Raw genomic sequence first — 16,694 nt, forward strand, 5'->3', positions numbered from 1 at the left:
AAAAACCAAAATGCAGCTGCTCCCTAACCTGACACAGTTGATAGTTCTTCACACTCCCCACAACATCATCAGAAAAATAATATTTATAACACACACAGGAAAAAAAGACTTCAGCAAAGAATCCCAGATTTAACAATCCCATCTTCCAATCACTCCAATAAATTTCTCACTTGCATCCCACTGGCCTCATAAACATCTTCAACCACACCCAGACTCTTTCCCAATACTTCACCGCTTGTCCCTCCCATTGGGCTTCAGTGTAAAGAATGTTTGTAACGCATGCAGCAGCACAGTGCGATCCCACTTTGGTTTTGCATCCCGCTCCCGATTCCAGGTTCCATGCCCAGACCCTGAACGTTACCACTTTCTTCCTCCCTGTCCTGTACGTGAAATTATTTTACTCCTTCCATTCCTCCCCTCCAGTCCTAAGCAGCTTCTGGACTTAACCAGTCACTACTTTTTCACTCTGGAATCCCAAGTGCATCTCCTACCTCTCTCCACATTCCCTTCCCTGCAATATGAGGTTTGTTCTCCTCACTGTACAAATCAATGGCTTTAATGAGAAGCCAAAACAGATTGAATTATACTTCATGTTGTTAAGAGGTAAATACATAATTAAAAAACATAATAAAAACCACAGCGAGTTAAACACAAAGATAAATGTAATGGCTCCACACACAAGCATGTCTGACTGTGAGAGGAATAATCAGAAAAGAAGGATTACCAGAATCAGTCCATAAGCTAAATGGAGATTTGCAAGAAAAATAGTTAAAATAGATATGGGGAGCAACATGTAATTAATTAAGAGCAATGCAGAAAACTCTGTTAATGGTATTTGCTTCATATTTCATGTTTTTGTTTATGAGCAACGTTATGGGAGATCTAATAGATCATTCTAACCCTCTACCCAGGAGCTTCCTACAATAAAGGATTAGACTGTACATGATATTGACAATGCTTCAGCAAACTGGTGTGTTCTACACTCATGAAATTGTGATTAAAGCTAATGCCTACAGGATGTGGGAAGTATGTTGAGAGAGTGGTTATTAAGCGTATAGTATCTTAGGCTTTATTAATAGGGCCATTGAGTACAAGAGTAAGGAGGTCATGTTGAACTTGTATAAGACGCTAGTCAGGCCTCTTCTGGAATACTGCATCCAGTTCTGGGCACCATACTTGAGGAAGGATGTGAAGGTATTGGAGAGATTACAGCGGAGATTCACAAGAATGATTTCAGGGATAAAGAACTATAGCTATGAGGATAGGTTGGAGAGGTTGAGACTGTTTCTCTTGGAGAAAAGAAGGCTTAGAATAGACTTGATAGTGGAATTCAAGATGCTGAGGGGTATGGACAGGGTAAATAATGGGAAACTGTTCCCACTCAAGAGAACATCAAGAACTAGAGGGCACAGATTCAAAACAATTAGCAAAAGGAGCAAATGTGATGTGAGGAAGAATTATTTCACCCAGAGGGTGGTTGGAGTCTGGAACAAACTTTCCTGAGAGGGTGGTGAAGGCAGGTTCGATCTAGGTATTCCAGAGGGAATTGGATTGCTACCTGAAAAGAGAGAGAATGTACAAGGTTACGGGGACAAGGCAAGGGAGTGGGACTAAGTAGGATGCTCTTTCAGAAAGCCAGTGCAGACTCGATGGGCTGAACGAATGAATGCGCTGTAAAGATTCTGTGATGCAATATTTCCACATCAATATAAGGGCTGCTCACCAGAATCACCCCACCATGCTGGATCAACAAGGCACGTTGGCATCCAATTAGACCCACGTGTTTCCCAACAATATATAAGCGACATGCACCTGGCGACCTGCCCTTTGCCCGTAACTTCAAGGTCTGTTCGTTCACCTTGCGTCGAGCAGCACTCGCAGCAATTCAGACTCAGCGCCAGGCTTCACCGGCAACACCACATCACTTTCAGGGGCGTGTCGGAGGCTTGTCTTGACCTACCAGACCAATGCTAAGGTGATGGTGGCTTTTAATGTGCTGCAGGGCATGGCCTCCATTGGGGAAGGGGGGAAACTGGCCAGAGGCAAGGGAAGGGTCTGCAGGGCACGGCATCCACTGGGGGTGGGGCGGGTGGGGAAGAGTGGGGAATGTTGCACTCAAACACATGACTGGAGGGAGTGGGGAGTGAGGGGGCAGGGGGGAAGTGTCCTCTGTGCCAGGCCAGGGAGACAGTACGTTACAGAATGACTTCGGTGAGTGAGGGGCAGAATGGGAGGATCACTGAGTGAAGAAGCACTTCAGTTTACATTGTTGAGCTTGTACATTGTGACTGTCCAGGGAGGGGTAGGGCCTGTCAGGCCAGTCTCAGTCGTACCCAGCATGTTGTGCGCAGGGCATTGCCGTGGCATCACTCGCATTGGTCCAGAGGGTCTCTGGCATCGTGCTGGGTCTCAGATGGCACATTCAGTCAGCGTAGGCATCTGCAGCCTACAGATGGGGAGAAGGTATTGTGGGAGTATCTGAAGGTGTGGGAGGGGTGTACATACTCAACTGTGCAAATGGCCTCGAGATGGGGAGGGGTGAGGTCCACACGGGACATAGACACATCCACCTCCCCATGTTCCAAGGATATCAACCGGATATCCACCACAATCAGTGGGATTGTGGAATACAGGGGGTTGGATTGAGAGGTCTTAGAGGTAGGGAAAACTGAATATTAAGCTCCTCTGGGGTGATGGGAGGGGTTTCCACGCTCACTCCGGGATGGTGTAAGCTGGTCTGGCAGTGAGAGCTCAGTACCATCATCTTCCAGCCTGCAGTGATGGTGATAGTACAACATTACAATGAGGAGAAACTGTGCTGGTGAGGGCTCTGAGGGCAGAGTGGAGGGCAGGTGCACTGCACCGGGGAGGGGAGGCTGATTAAAGGAGCACCCAACCGAACTGTTAATTCCCAAATGAGGGGAGATGCAGAGCTGAGACATGTTAGGAGCCTTTCAATGACAATGTAGGGAATCGGGAGAGTGAAGTTATAAAACGCATTCATGTGAGACCAATCCCAAAAAGTGGGACCTTAATAGACCTCCTTGTATTAACCCCTTGTTCACAGTGTGGAAATTCCCCAGAGCGATAACAAAGTCCTGAGCAATTGGATGACTGGATAAGCTTCAGATGCTTGTTAGAATCGTGACACTGGCAGGTTCACAGAGGAGAAGCCTCAGTTTCCCCCCTCAAAATAATCTCAGTTCCTGACTAAACATTTCCCCTCGTCTGCACTCCAAAGAGTGCGGTATTAAAGTGCACTGAATGAGGATTCAAGTGCGTGGCCAAAGCAATCTCATAGCAGTCGGTCATGTTGGGGGTGGAGAGGAAAGGATCTCCTTGAAACGCCCTGGCCCGGTTTTCAGGGGTGATTAGCTGCCAACGCTGGAACAAAGCCCTTGATCCCACATTCACTGATGAGTCGTTGACCAAAGTAGGACCTGTAGAGAATCTTGCTGATGTTGTCTGCTTCTCATTGATGCTGCAGAGATGAGACGTTCAGGAAGATGGAGGCTGGATTTATTGCTGCCTGGATAATTGCTTAGAGGAAGGCAGAGAAGGCAGATAAGAGGGTAGCGCCAGGCTCACCAAAGGGAGCAGCTTCACCCTGGTGAACAAGGACCGGGAGAGCTCCCTCTGGGAGGAGGCTTCATGAAGTGTTTAACAAATCGGTAAAAGTTTTTCCAAAATTTCATTAACATGTTCCAACTCATGTGAGGGAACATGTTTCAAAAGTTTAAAAATCCTTTATTTAAAAGTTTAACACAGAAAGAAATCTCCCCGAGGCCTCAGGGAGATCTCTGCACTCTTCCGTGCGCATGTGTGAGAAAGCGCAGGGAACCGCTCGGGGAATTCCCCCCCCACCCCCACCCGCACAGGGAGCGCTCAGCGCTTCCAGGCGCCCGTCACAATGGGGGGGGCCTTCATTGGCCCGCCCACGTAAAATGGCAGCGCAGACCCGATCAGGGGCGCCGATTGGGTTCATGCCCATCCCCGCACAACCCCTCCAATGGGGGTAGATTTCAGGCCACGATGAAGCCCTCAAGGTGACACATCATTGCTAATAAGGAACAGACTTCAGCTCCAGTACATCCTCGCTCCGACCCCATCTCTGTGCTCAGCATTGTCTAAAGCAACCGTGTGCACTTCCAGAGCATGCTCAAAGGCTCCATTGACCACAACGCATCACCATTTAGATTTAGCATCACTGACCCGAGTGTTTAGGTGAGGGGACACACAGCCCTGCATCCCGCCATTGTGAGAGCCGTGTGGCTGCAGTACAGACAATTTACAGGCTGAGAAATGCTCAATGTTGGAGGTTTGAGCCCCGGGACAGAAATGTGGCTGGGAGGGGCAGAGCTTAGACATATTGAGGTGGCAAGGTGAGCTTAGCAGATGCCCACTCGGAGAGTGGGAAACACGGTTGGCAGACAGCAGGGCACACGAGCTCTGACTGTGGGCTCAGAGCGTGAAAACCCTGCCATGGGACAGAAAGCACATCGAGCTGCACAATATATCACCCTTTTCCAGGTGTGAAGCTATCTCTCCTTCGACACTACACCTTCACCTTTCAATAATGCAGACAAGGCAGGTGAACACCTCCTCCTCCTCAGTCTTACACAGCCTGGAAAGAACGTGACAATACCACCAGAGGATGGAAATGAGGATCCTTCAACAAGCACACTTTACATTAAGGACGAGGCATCACTGGTGCCGGGAATGGTCTGAGAGCGGACGCACTGCGGTGATATGGAAGCAGACAACCAGAGGCACATGATAACGACACCAGCAATAAGTGGGAAGAGGGTCCATGGTGTCACCCTGATTAACAACAACACAGCTCCTCATGAAGAGAAGGCAGACACAGGAGGAGATGTGAAATGGGTGTGACTCTGTTTACAGCTGTGAACATTATATACATGTTGTGAACAGCCAGGCCACCGTTGGGCTCTTAATTTTTTTTTTAACTTTCCTGATGCTATCACTGTGTCTGGGCGCATCACCGACACCCAGTGAAGGCAGCCGGCTGACTGCTACGCCCTGTGATGACTTTGGTGGGTATCCTGTGGAGGGCCGAGACCTGGAGGGCCCCAGCCTCCTTTGGGTGTCCGGCTGTGGGGCAGGTGCACCCCCCTCGGCCTGTGGAGCTGACGGTGATGCGGTGACAGGAAGATGGGATTGGGTTCGGCTGGTCGCTCCCAGAGTCCCCTGGATAGATGGCCCCGGGGTGTCCAAATGCTGATCCTCCTCCCTATGGGTGCCCGAGGGCTGCTGGCTGACTCCTTGAGGAGAAGGGGCAGCTGGAGTGAGATCGAGTTGCTCCTCCCACTCTCACATAGCCACTGATGGATGCCAGCAATGGTGACAGTGATGGGGTGCTGCTCCTAGCGCAGGGCAGGACCTATGTCCTGAACCAAGGTCTCCATGGCAGCTTCCAATATACCAGTGTTGACCTTGGTGCGTTGTCATGCCGGCGCCATCACCTCAGACTAAACTCGGACTGACCCCATCACATGTTGAAATCGGAAAAATGCAGCGGACATCCCTTCCCGATCTGCGATTGTCTTTGCAGCTCCACCAACTGAGTTGGGACTGAATCCAGAGGCTCCTCATCTGATCCGGACTCTGCAGAACCCCGGTCTCCGGCAGTCCTCCGAGTGCTGAGGACCTCAGGTTTCCCTGCCTCCACCTGCTGTGACTCTGAGGCTGATCTAGAACAAGGGCCACCTGAACTGTGTGCCTCTGCGCTGCTCGAGGGTGTGAGTGAACAGTGCGTGAGTGAGCGCTGTGTGAGTGAGCTCTGTGTGAGTGAGCTCTGTGCGAGTGAGATCTGTGTGAGTGACCTCTCTGTGAGTGTGCGAGTGAGCTCAGTGCGCGAGTGAGCTGTGTGCGACTGAGCTCTGTGTGAATGAGCTCTGTGCGAGTGAGCTCCCTTTGAGTGAGCTCCGTGTGAGTGAGCTCCGTGCGAGTGAGCTCTGTGCGAGTGAGCTCTGTGCGAGTGAGCTCTGTGTGAGTGAGCTCCCTTTGAGTGAGCTCCGTGTGAGTGAGCTCCGTGCGAGTGAGCTCTGTGCGAGTGAGCTCTGTGTGAGTGAGCTCTGTGTGAGTGAGCTCCCTTTGAGTGAGCTCCGTGTGAGTGAGCTCCGTGCGAGTGAGCTCTGTGCGAGTGAGCTCTGTGTGAGTGAGCTCTGTGTGAGTGAGCTCCGTGCGAGTGAGCTCCGTGCGAGTGAGCTCTGTGCGAGTGAGCTCTGTGTGAGTGAGCTCCGTGCGAGTGAGCTCCATGCGAGTGAGCTCCGTGCGAGTGAGCTCCCTGTGAGTGAGCTCCGCGTGAGTGAGCTCTGCGCGAGTGAGCTCTGTGCGAGTGAGCTCTGTGCGAGTGAGCTCCCTGTGAGTGAGCTCCGCGTGAGTGAGCTCTGTGCGAGTGAGCTCCCTGTGAGTGAGCTCTGTGTGAGTTAGCTCTGTGCGAGTGATCTCCGTGTGAGTGAGCTCTGTGTGAGTGAGCTCTGTGCGAGTGAGCTCTGTGTGAGTGAGCTCTGTGCGAGTGAGCTCCATGTGAGTGAGCTCTGTGCAAGTGAGTGTGAGTGAGCTCTGTGTGAGTTAGCTCTGTGCGAGTGAGTGTGAGTGAGCTCTGTGCGAGTGAGCTCAGTGTGACTGAGCTCCGTGTGAGTGAGCTCCGTGTGAGTGAGCTCTGTGTGAGTGAGCTCTGTGTGAGTGAGCTATGTGTGAGTGAGCTCTGTGCGAGTGAGCTCTGTGCGAGTGAGCTCTGTGTGAGTGACCTCTGTGCGAGTGAGCTCTGCGTAAATGAGCTCTGTGCGAGTGTGAGTGAGCTCTGTGTGAGTGAGCTCTGTGCGAGCGAGCTCTGTGCTACTGAGCTCTGTGTGAGTGAGCTCTGTGTGAGTGAGCTCTGTGCGAGTGAGCTCCATGTGAGTGAGCTCCGTGCAAGTGAGTGTGAGTGAGCTCTGTGTGAGTGAGCTCTGTGCGAGTGAGTGTGAGTGAGCTCTGTGCGAGTGAGCTCAGTGTGACTGAGCTCCGTGTGAGTGAGCTCCGTGTGAGTGAGCTCTGTGTGAGTGAGCTCTGTGTGAGTGAGCTATGTGTGAGTGAGCTCTGTGCGAGTGAGCTCTGTGCGAGTGAGCTCTGTGTGAGTGACCTCTGTGCGAGTGAGCTCTGTGCGAGTGAGCTCTGTGTGAGTGACCTCTGTGCGAGTGAGCTCTGCGTAAATGAGCTCTGTGCGAGTGAGTGTGAGTGAGCTCTGTGTGAGTGAGCTCTGTGCGAGCGAGCTCTGTGCTAGTGAGCTCTGTGCGAGTGAGCTCTGTGTGAGTGAGCTCTGTGCGACTGAGATCTGTGCGAGTGAGCTCCCTGTGAGTGAGCTCCGTGCGAGTGAGTGTGAGTGAGCTCCGTGCGAGTGGGCTCTGTGTGAGTGAGTGTGAGTGAGCACTGTGTTAGTGAGCTCTGTGCGAGTGAGCTTTCTGTGAGTGAGCTCTGTGCGAGTGAGCTCTGTGCGAGTGAGCTCTGTGTGAGTGAGCTCTGTGCGAGTGAGCTCTGTGCGAGTGAGCTCTGTGTGAGTGAGCTCTGTGCGAGTGAGCTCTGTGTGAGTGAGCTCTGTGTGAGTGAGCACTGTGCGAGTGAGCTCCGTGTGAGTGACCTCTGTGTGAGTGAGTGTGAGTGAGCTCTGTGTGAGTGAGCTCTGTGCGAGTGAGTGTGAGTGAGCTCCGTGTGAGTGATCTCTGTGTGAGTGAGCTCTGTGCGAGTGAGTGTGAGTGAGCTCTGTGTGAGTGAGCTCTGTGTGAGTGAGCTCTGTGGCAGTGAGCTCTGTGTGAGTGAGCTCTGTGTGAGTGAGCTCTGTGCGAGTAAGCTCTGTGTGAGTGATTTCCGTGCGAGTAATCTCTGTGCGAGTGAGCTCTGTGTGAGTGATCTCTGTGCGAGTGAGCTCAGTGTGAGTGATCTCTGTGCGAGTGAGCTCTGTGCGAGGGAGCTCTGTGTGAGTGATGTCCGTGCGAGTGAGCACTGTGTGAGTGAACTCTGTGTGAGTGAGCTCTGTGTGAGTGAGCTCTGTGTGAGTGAGCTCTGTGCGACTGAGCTCTGTGCGAGTGAGCTCTGTGCGAGTCAGCTCTGTGCGAGTGAGCTCCGTGCGAGTGAGCTCCGTGCGACTGAGCTCCGTGCGAGTGAGCTCTGTGACAGTGAGCTCTGTGCGAGTGAGCTCTGTGTGAGTCAGCTCTGTGCGAGTGAGCTCTGTGCGAGTGAGCTCTGTGTGAGTGAGCTCTCTGTGAGTGAGCTCTGTGCGAGTGAGCTCTGTGTGAGTGAGCTCGGTGCGAGTGGGCTCTGTGTGAGTGAGCACTGTGTGAGTGAGCTCCGGGCGAGTGAGCTCTGTGGCAGTGAGCTCTGTGCGAGTGAGCTCTGTGCGAGTGAGCTCTGTGCGAGTGAGCTCTGTGTGAGTGAGCACTGTGTGAGTGAGCTCCGTGCGAGTGAGCTCTGTGGGAGTCAGCTCTGTGCGAGTGAGCTCTGTGCGAGGGAGCTCCGTGCGAGTGAGCTCTGTGCGAGTGAGCTCCGTGCGAGTCAGTTCCGTGCGAGTGAGCTCCCTGTGAGTGAGCTCTGTGCGAGTGAGCTCTGTGTGAGTGAGCTCTGTACGAGTGAGCTCTGTGTGAGTGAGCACTGTGTGAGTGAGCTCTGTGCGAGAGAGCTCTGTGCGAGTGAGCTCAGTGCGAGTGAGCTCTGTGCGAGTGAGCTCTGTGTGAGTGAGCTCCGTGTGAGTGAGCTCTGTGCGAGTGACTGTGAGTGAGCTCCGTGTGAGTGAGCTCTGTGTGAGTAAGCTCTGTGCGAGTGAGTGTGAGAGAGCTCCGTGTGAGTGAGCTCTGTGTGAGTGAGCTCTGTGTGAGTGAGCTCCGTTGAGTGAGCTCTGTGCGAGTGAGCTCCGTGTGAGTGAGCTCTGTGTGAGTGAGTGTGAGTGAGCTCTGTGTGAGTGAGCTCTGTGTGAGTGAGTGTGAGTGAGCTCTGCGTGAGTGAACTCTGTGCGAGTGAGTGTGAGTGAGCTCTGTGTGAGTGAGCTCTGTGCGAGTGAGCTCTGTGTGAGTGAGCTCTGTGTGAGTGAGCTCCCTCTGAGTGAGCTCTGTGTGAGTGAGCTCTGTGTGAGTGAGCTCCGTGCGAGTGAGCTCTGTGCGAGTGAGCTCCGTGCGAGTCAGCTCCGTGCGAGTGAGCTCCGTGCGAGTGAGCTCTGTGCGAGTGAGCTCTGTGCGAGGTAGCCCTGTGTGAGTGAGCTCATTGCGAGTGAGCTCTGTGTGAGTTATCTCTGTACGAGTGAGCTCTGTGGGATTCAGCTCCCTGTGAGTAAGCTCTCTGTGAGTGAGCTCTGTACGAGTGAGCTCTGTGCGAGTGAGTGTCAGTGAGCTCCGTGTGAGTGAGCTCTGTGTGAGTGAGTGTGAGTGACCTCTGTGCGATTGGGCTCTGTGCGAGTGAGCTCCGTGTGAGTGAGCTCCGTGTGAGTGAGCTCTGTGCGATTGAGCTCTGTGCGAGTGAGCTCTGTGCGAGTGAGCTGCGTGCGAGTCAGCTCCGTGCGAGTGAGCTCTGTGTGAGTGAGCTCTGTGCGAGTGAGCTCTGTGCGAGGTAGCCCTGTGTGAGTGAGCTCATTGCGAGTGAGCTCTGTGTGAGTTATCTCTGTAAAAGTGAGCTCTCTCCGAGCTAGCTCCCTGTAAGTAAGCTCTCTGTGAGTGAGCTCTGTGTGAGTGAGCTCTGTGTGAGTGAGCTCTGTGCGAGTGAGCTCTGTGCGAGTGAGCTCTGTGCGAGTGAGCTCTGTGTGTGTGAGCTCTGTGCGGGTGAGTGTCAGTGAGCTCCGTGTGAGTGAGCTCTGTGTGAGTGAGTGTGAGTGAGCTCTGTGCGAGTGAGCTCTGTGTGAGTGAGCTCCGTGCGAGTGAGCTCTGTGTGAGTGAGAACTGTGTGAGTGAGCTCCGTGCGAGTGAGCTCTGTGGGAGTGAGCTCAGTGTGAGTGAGCTCTGTGTAAGTGAGCACTGTGTGAGTGAGCTCCGTGCGAGTGAGCTCTGTGTGAGTGAGAACTGTGTGAGTGAGCTCCGTGCGAGTGAGTTCTGTCTGAGTGAGCTCCATGCAAGTGAACTCTGTGTGAGTGAGTTCTGTCTGAGTGAGCTCTGTGCGAGTGAGCTCCGTGCGAGTCAGCTCCGTGCGAGTGAGCTCCCTGTGAGTGAGCTCTGTGTGAGTGAGCTCTGTGTGAGTGAGCTCTGTGTGAGTGAGCTCTGTGCGAGTGAGCTCTGTGCGAGTGAGCTCTGTGTGAGTGAGTGTGAGTGAGCTCCGTGTGAGTGAGCTCTGTGTGAGTGAGCTCCGTGTGAGTGAGCTCTTTGCGAGTGAGCTCTGTGCGAGTGAGTGTGAGAGAGCTCCGTGTGAATGGGCTCTGTGTTAGTGAGTTCTGTGTGAGTGAGCTCCGTGTGAGTGAGCTCTTTGCGAGTGAGCTCTGTGCGAGAGAGTGTGAGTGAGCTCTGTGTGAGTGAGCTCTGTGCGAGTGAGTGTGAGTGAGCTCCGTGTGAGTGAGCTCTGTGTGAGTGAGCTCTGTGCGAGTGAGTGTGAGTGAGCTCTGTGTGAGTGAGCTCTGTGCGAGCTAGCTCTGTGTGACTGAGCTCTGTGTGAGTGACCTCCCTCTGAGTGAGCTCTGTGTGAGTGAGCTCTGTGCGAGTGAGCTCTGTGCGAGTGAGCTCTATGCGAGTGAGCTCCGTGCGAGTGAGCTCTGTGTGAGAGAGCTCCGTGTGAGTGAGCTCCGTGCGAGTTAACTCCATGCGAGTGAGCTCTGTGTGAGTGAGCTCCGTGCGAGTGATCTCTGTGTGAGTGAGCTCATTGCGATTGAGCTCTGTGCGAGTGAGCTCTGTGCGAGTGAGCTCCCTGTGAGTAAGCTCTGTGTGAGTGAGCTCCGTGCGAGTGAGCTCTGTGTGAGTGAGCTCTGTGCGAGTGTGCTCTGTGCGAGTGAGCTCTGTGCGAGTGAGCCCTCTGTGAGTGAGCTCATTACGAGTTAGCTCTGTGTGAGTTATCTCTGTGAGTGAGCTCTGTGTGAGTGAGCTCCGTGCGAGTGAGCTCTGTGTGAGTGAGCTCTGTGCGAGTGTGCTCTGTGCGAGTGAGCTCTGTGCGAGTGAGCCCTCTGTGAGTGAGCTCATTACGAGTGAGCTCTGTGTGAGTGAGCTCCGTGCGAGTGAGCTCTGTGCGAATGCGCTCTGTGCGAGTGAGCTCTGTGCGAGTCAGCTCTGTGCGAGTGAGCTCTGTGCGAGGTAGCCCTGTGTGAGTGAGCTCATTGCGAGTGAGCTCTGTGTGAGTTATCTCTGTACGAGTGAGCTCTGTGGGATTCAGCTCCCTGTGAGTAAGCTCTCTGTGAGTGAGCTCTGTACGAGTGAGCTCTGTGCGAGTGAGTGTCAGTGAGCTCCGTGTGAGTGAGCTCTGTGTGAGTGAGTGTGAGTGACCTCTGTGCGATTGGGCTCTGTGCGAGTGAGCTCCGTGTGAGTGAGCTCCGTGTGAGTGAGCTCTGTGCGATTGAGCTCTGTGCGAGTGAGCTCTGTGCGAGTGAGCTGCGTGCGAGTCAGCTCCGTGCGAGTGAGCTCTGTGTGAGTGAGCTCTGTGCGAGTGAGCTCTGTGCGAGGTAGCCCTGTGTGAGTGAGCTCATTGCGAGTGAGCTCTGTGTGAGTGAGCTCTGTGTGAGTGAGCTCTGTGCGAGTGAGGTCTGTGCGAGTGAGGTATGTGCGAGTGAGGTATGTGCGAGTGAGGTCTGTGCGAGTGAGCTCTGTGCGAGTGAGGTCTGTGCGAGTGAGGTCTGTGCGAGTGAGGTCTGTGCGAGTGAGCTCTGTGCGAGTGAGGTCTGTGCGAGTGAGCTCTGTGCGAGTGAGCCCTCTGTGAGTGAGCTCATTACGAGTTAGCTCTGTGTGAGTGAGCTCCGTGCGAGTGAGCTCTGTGCGAATGCGCTCTGTGCGAGTGAGCTCTGTGCGAGTCAGCTCTGTGTGAGTGAGCTCTGTGCGAGTCAGCTCTGTGTGAGTGAGCTCTGTGCGAGTGAGTGTGAGTGAGCTCCGTGTGAGTGAGCTCTGTGTGAGTGAGTGTGAGTGAGCTCTGTGCGAGTGAGCTCTGTGCGAGTGAGCTCTGTGTGTGAGCTCTGTGCGAGTAAGCTCTGTGCGAGTAAGCTCCGTGCGAGTGAGCTCCGTGCGAGTGAGTGTGAGTGAGCTCTGTGTGAGTGAGCTCTGTGCGAGTGAGTGTGAGTGAGCTCTGTGTGAGTGAGCTCTGTGCGAGTGAGTGTGAGTGAGCTCCGTGTGAGTGAGCTCTGTGTGTGAGCTCTGTGCGAGTGAGTGTGAGTGAGCTCTGTGTGAGTGAGCTCTGTGCGAGTTAGCTCTCTGTGACTGAGCTCTGTGTGAGTGACCTCCCTCTGAGTGAGCTCTGTGTGAGTGAGCTCTGTGTGAGTGAGCTCCGTGTGAGTGAGCTCTGTGTGAGTGAGTTCTGTGCGAGTGAGCTCTGTGCGAGTGAGCTCTGTGCGAGTGAGCTCCGTGCGAGTGAGCTCTGTGTGAGAGAGCTCTGTGTGAGTGAGCTCTGTGTGAGTGAGCTCCCTGTGAGTGAGCTCTGTGCGATTGAGCTTTATGTGAGTGAGCTCTGTGCGAGTGAGCTCTGTGCGAGTGAGCTCTGTGTGAGTGAGCTCCCTGTGAGTGAGCTCTGTGTGAGTGAACTCTATGTGAGTGAGCTCTGTGTGAGTGAGCTCTGTGAGTGAGCTCTGTGTGAGTGAGCTCTGTGTTAGTGAACTCTGTGCGAGTGAGCTCTGTGTGAGTGAGCTCTGTGCGAGTGAGATCTGTGTGAGTGACCTCTCTGTGAGTGTGCGAGTGAGCTCAGTGCGCGAGTGAGCTGTGTGCGACTGAGCTCTGTGTGAGTGAGCTCTGTGCGAGTGAGCTCCCTTTGAGTGAGCTCCGTGTGAGTGAGCTCCGTGCGAGTGAGCTCTGTGCGAGTGAGCTCTGTGCGAGTGAGCTCTGTGTGAGTGAGCTCCCTTTGAGTGAGCTCCGTGTGAGTGAGCTCCGTGCGAGTGAGCTCTGTGCGAGTGAGCTCTGTGTGAGTGAGCTCTGTGTGAGTGAGCTCCGTGCGAGTGAGCTCCGTGCGAGTGAGCTCTGTGCGAGTGAGCTCTGTGTGAGTGAGCTCCGTGCGAGTGAGCTCCATGCGAGTGAGCTCCGTGCGAGTGAGCTCCCTGTGAGTGAGCTCCGCGTGAGTGAGCTCTGCGCGAGTGAGCTCTGTGCGAGTGAGCTCTGTGCGAGTGAGCTCCCTGTGAGTGAGCTCCGCGTGAGTGAGCTCTGTGCGAGTGAGCTCCCTGTGAGTGAGCTCTGTGTGAGTTAGCTCTGTGCGAGTGATCTCCGTGTGAGTGAGCTCTGTGTGAGTGAGCTCTGTGCGAGTGAGCTCTGTGTGAGTGAGCTCTGTGCGAGTGAGCTCCATGTGAGTGAGCTCTGTGCAAGTGAGTGTGAGTGAGCTCTGTGTGAGTTAGCTCTGTGCGAGTGAGTGTGAGTGAGCTCTGTGCGAGTGAGCTCAGTGTGACTGAGCTCCGTGTGAGTGAGCTCCGTGTGAGTGAGCTCTGTGTGAGTGAGCTCTGTGTGAGTGAGCTATGTGTGAGTGAGCTCTGTGCGAGTGAGCTCTGTGCGAGTGAGCTCTGTGTGAGTGACCTCTGTGCGAGTGAGCTCTGCGTAAATGAGCTCTGTGCGAGTGAGTGTGAGTGAGCTCTGTGTGAGTGAGCTCTGTGCGAGCGAGCTCTGTGCTACTGAGCTCTGTGTGAGTGAGCTCTGTGTGAGTGAGCTCTGTGCGAGTGAGCTCCATGTGAGTGAGCTCCGTGCAAGTGAGTGTGAGTGAGCTCTGTGTGAGTGAGCTCTGTGCGAGTGAGTGTGAGTGAGCTCTGTGCGAGTGAGCTCAGTGTGACTGAGCTCCGTGTGAGTGAGCTCCGTGTGAGTGAGCTCTGTGTGAGTGAGCTCTGTGTGAGTGAGCTATGTGTGAGTGAGCTCTGTGCGAGTGAGCTCTGTGCGAGTGAGCTCTGTGTGAGTGACCTCTGTGCGAGTGAGCTCTGCGTAAATGAGCTCTGTGCGAGTGAGTGTGAGTGAGCTCTGTGTGAGTGAGCTCTGTGCGAGCGAGCTCTGTGCTAGTGAGCTCTGTGCGAGTGAGCTCTGTGTGAGTGAGCTCTGTGCGACTGAGATCTGTGCGAGTGAGCTCCCTGTGAGTGAGCTCTGTGCGAGTTTGCTCCGTGCGAGTGAGCTCCGTGCGAGTGAGCTCCGTGCGAGTGAGTGTGAGTGAGCTCCGTGCGAGTGGGCTCTGTGTGAGTGAGTGTGAGTGAGCACTGTGTTAGTGAGCTCTGTGCGAGTGAGCTTTCTGTGAGTGAGCTCTGTGCGAGTGAGCTCTGTGCGAGTGAGCTCTGTGTGAGTGAGCTCTGTGCGAGTGAGCTCTGTGCGAGTGAGCTCTGTGTGAGTGAGCTCTGTGCGAGTGAGCTCTGTGTGAGTGAGCTCTGTGTGAGTGAGCACTGTGCGAGTGAGCTCCGTGTGAGTGACCTCTGTGTGAGTGAGTGTGAGTGAGCTCTGTGTGAGTGAGCTCTGTGCGAGTGAGTGTGAGTGAGCTCCGTGTGAGTGATCTCTGTGTGAGTGAGCTCTGTGCGAGTGAGTGTGAGTGAGCTCTGTGTGAGTGAGCTCTGTGTGTGTGAGCTCTGTGGCAGTGAGCTCTGTGTGAGTGAGCTCTGTGTGAGTGAGCTCTGTGCGAGTAAGCTCTGTGTGAGTGATTTCCGTGCGAGTAATCTCTGTGCGAGTGAGCTCTGTGTGAGTGATCTCTGTGCGAGTGAGCTCAGTGTGAGTGATCTCTGTGCGAGTGAGCTCTGTGCGAGGGAGCTCTGTGTGAGTGATGTCCGTGCGAGTGAGCACTGTGTGAGTGAACTCTGTGTGAGTGAGCTCTGTGTGAGTGAGCTCTGTGTGAGTGAGCTCTGTGTGACAGTGAGCTCTGTGCGAGTGAGCTCTGTGTGAGTCAGCTCTGTGCGAGTGAGCTCTGTGCGAGTGAGCTCTGTGTGAGTGAGCTCTCTGTGAGTGAGCTCTGTGCGAGTGAGCTCTGTGTGACTGAGCTCGGTGCGAGTGGGCTCTGTGTGAGTGAGCACTGTGTGAGTGAGCTCCGGGCGAGTGAGCTCTGTGGCAGTGAGCTCTGTGCGAGTGAGCTCTGTGCGAGTGAGCTCTGTGCGAGTGGGCTCTGTGTGAGTGAGCACTGTGTGAGTGAGCTCCGTGCGAGTGAGCTCTGTGGGAGTCAGCTCTGTGCGAGCGAGCTCTGTGCGAGGGAGCTCCGTGCGAGTGAGCTCTGTGCGAGTGAGCTCCGTGCGAGTCAGTTCCGTGCGAGTGAGCTCCCTGTGAGTGAGCTCTGTGCGAGTGAGCTCTGTGTGAGTGAGCTCTGTACGAGTGAGCTCTGTGTGAGTGAGCACTGTGTGAGTGAGCTCTGTGTGAGAGAGCTCTGTGCGAGTGAGCTCAGTGCGAGTGAGCTCTGTGCGAGTGAGCTCTGTGTGAGTGAGCTCTGTGCTAGTGAGCTCCATGTGAGTGAGTTCGGTCTGAGTGAGCTCTGTGCGAGTGAGCTCTGTGCGAGTGAGCTCGGTGCGAGTGAGCTCCGTGCGAGTGAGTTCTGTCTGAGTGAGCTCCATGCAAGTGAACTCTGTGTGAGTGAGTTCTGTCTGAGTGAGCACTGTGCGAGTGAGCTCCGTGCAAGTGAGCTCGCTGCGAGTGAGCTCGGTGCGAGTCAGCTCTGTGCGAGTGAGCTCTGTGCGAGTGAGCTCCGTGCGAGTCAGCTCCGTGCGAGTGAGCTCCGTGCGAGTGAGCTCTGTGCGAGTGAGCTCTGTGCGAGGTAGCCCTGTGTGAGTGAGCTCATTGCGAGTGAGCTCTGTGTGAGTTATCTCTGTGAGTGAGCTCTGTGCGAGTGAGCTCTGTGCGAGTGAGCTCTGTGCGAGTGAGCTCTGTGTGTGTGAGCTCTGTGCGAGTGAGTGTCAGTGAGCTCCGTGTGAGTGAGCTCTGTGTGAGTGAGTGTGAGTGAGTTCTGTGCGAGTGAGCTCGGTGCGAGTGAGCTCCGTGCGAGTGAGTTCTGTCTGAGTGAGCTCCATGCAAGTGAGCTCTGTGTGAGTGAGTTCTGTCTGAGTGAGCACTGTGCGAGTGAGCTCCGTGCGAGTGAGCTCCGTGCGAGTGAGCTCCGTGCGAGTGAGCTCTGTGCGAGTGTGCTCTGTGCGAGTGAGCTCCGTGCGAGTCAGCTCCGTGCGAGTGAGCTCCGTGCGAGTGAGCTCTGTGCGAGTGAGCTCTGTGCGAGGTAGCCCTGTGTGAGTGAGCTCATTGCGAGTGAGCTCTGTGTGAGTTATCTCTGTACGAGTGAGCTCTGTGGGATTCAGCTCCCTGTGAGTAAGCTCTCTGTGAGTGAGCTCTGTGCGAGTGAGCTCTGTGCGAGTGAGTGTCAGTGAGCTCCGTGTGAGTGAGCTCTGTGTGAGTGAGTGTGAGTGACCTCTGTGCGATTGGGCTCTGTGCGAGTGAGCTCCGTGTGAGTGAGCTCCGTGTGAGTGAGCTCTGTGCGATTGAGCTCTGTGCGAGTGAGCTCTGTGCGATTGAGCTCTGTGTGAGTGAGCTCTGTGCGAGTGAGCTGCGTGCGAGTCAGCTCCGTGCGAGTGAGCTCTGTGTGAGTGAGCTCTGTGTGAGTGAGCTCTGTGCGAGGTA

This window comes from Cetorhinus maximus, chromosome 12, assembly GCF_964194155.1.
Source record: "Cetorhinus maximus chromosome 12, sCetMax3.hap1.1, whole genome shotgun sequence".
In the NCBI taxonomy this organism is placed as follows: Eukaryota; Metazoa; Chordata; class Chondrichthyes; order Lamniformes; family Cetorhinidae; genus Cetorhinus; species Cetorhinus maximus.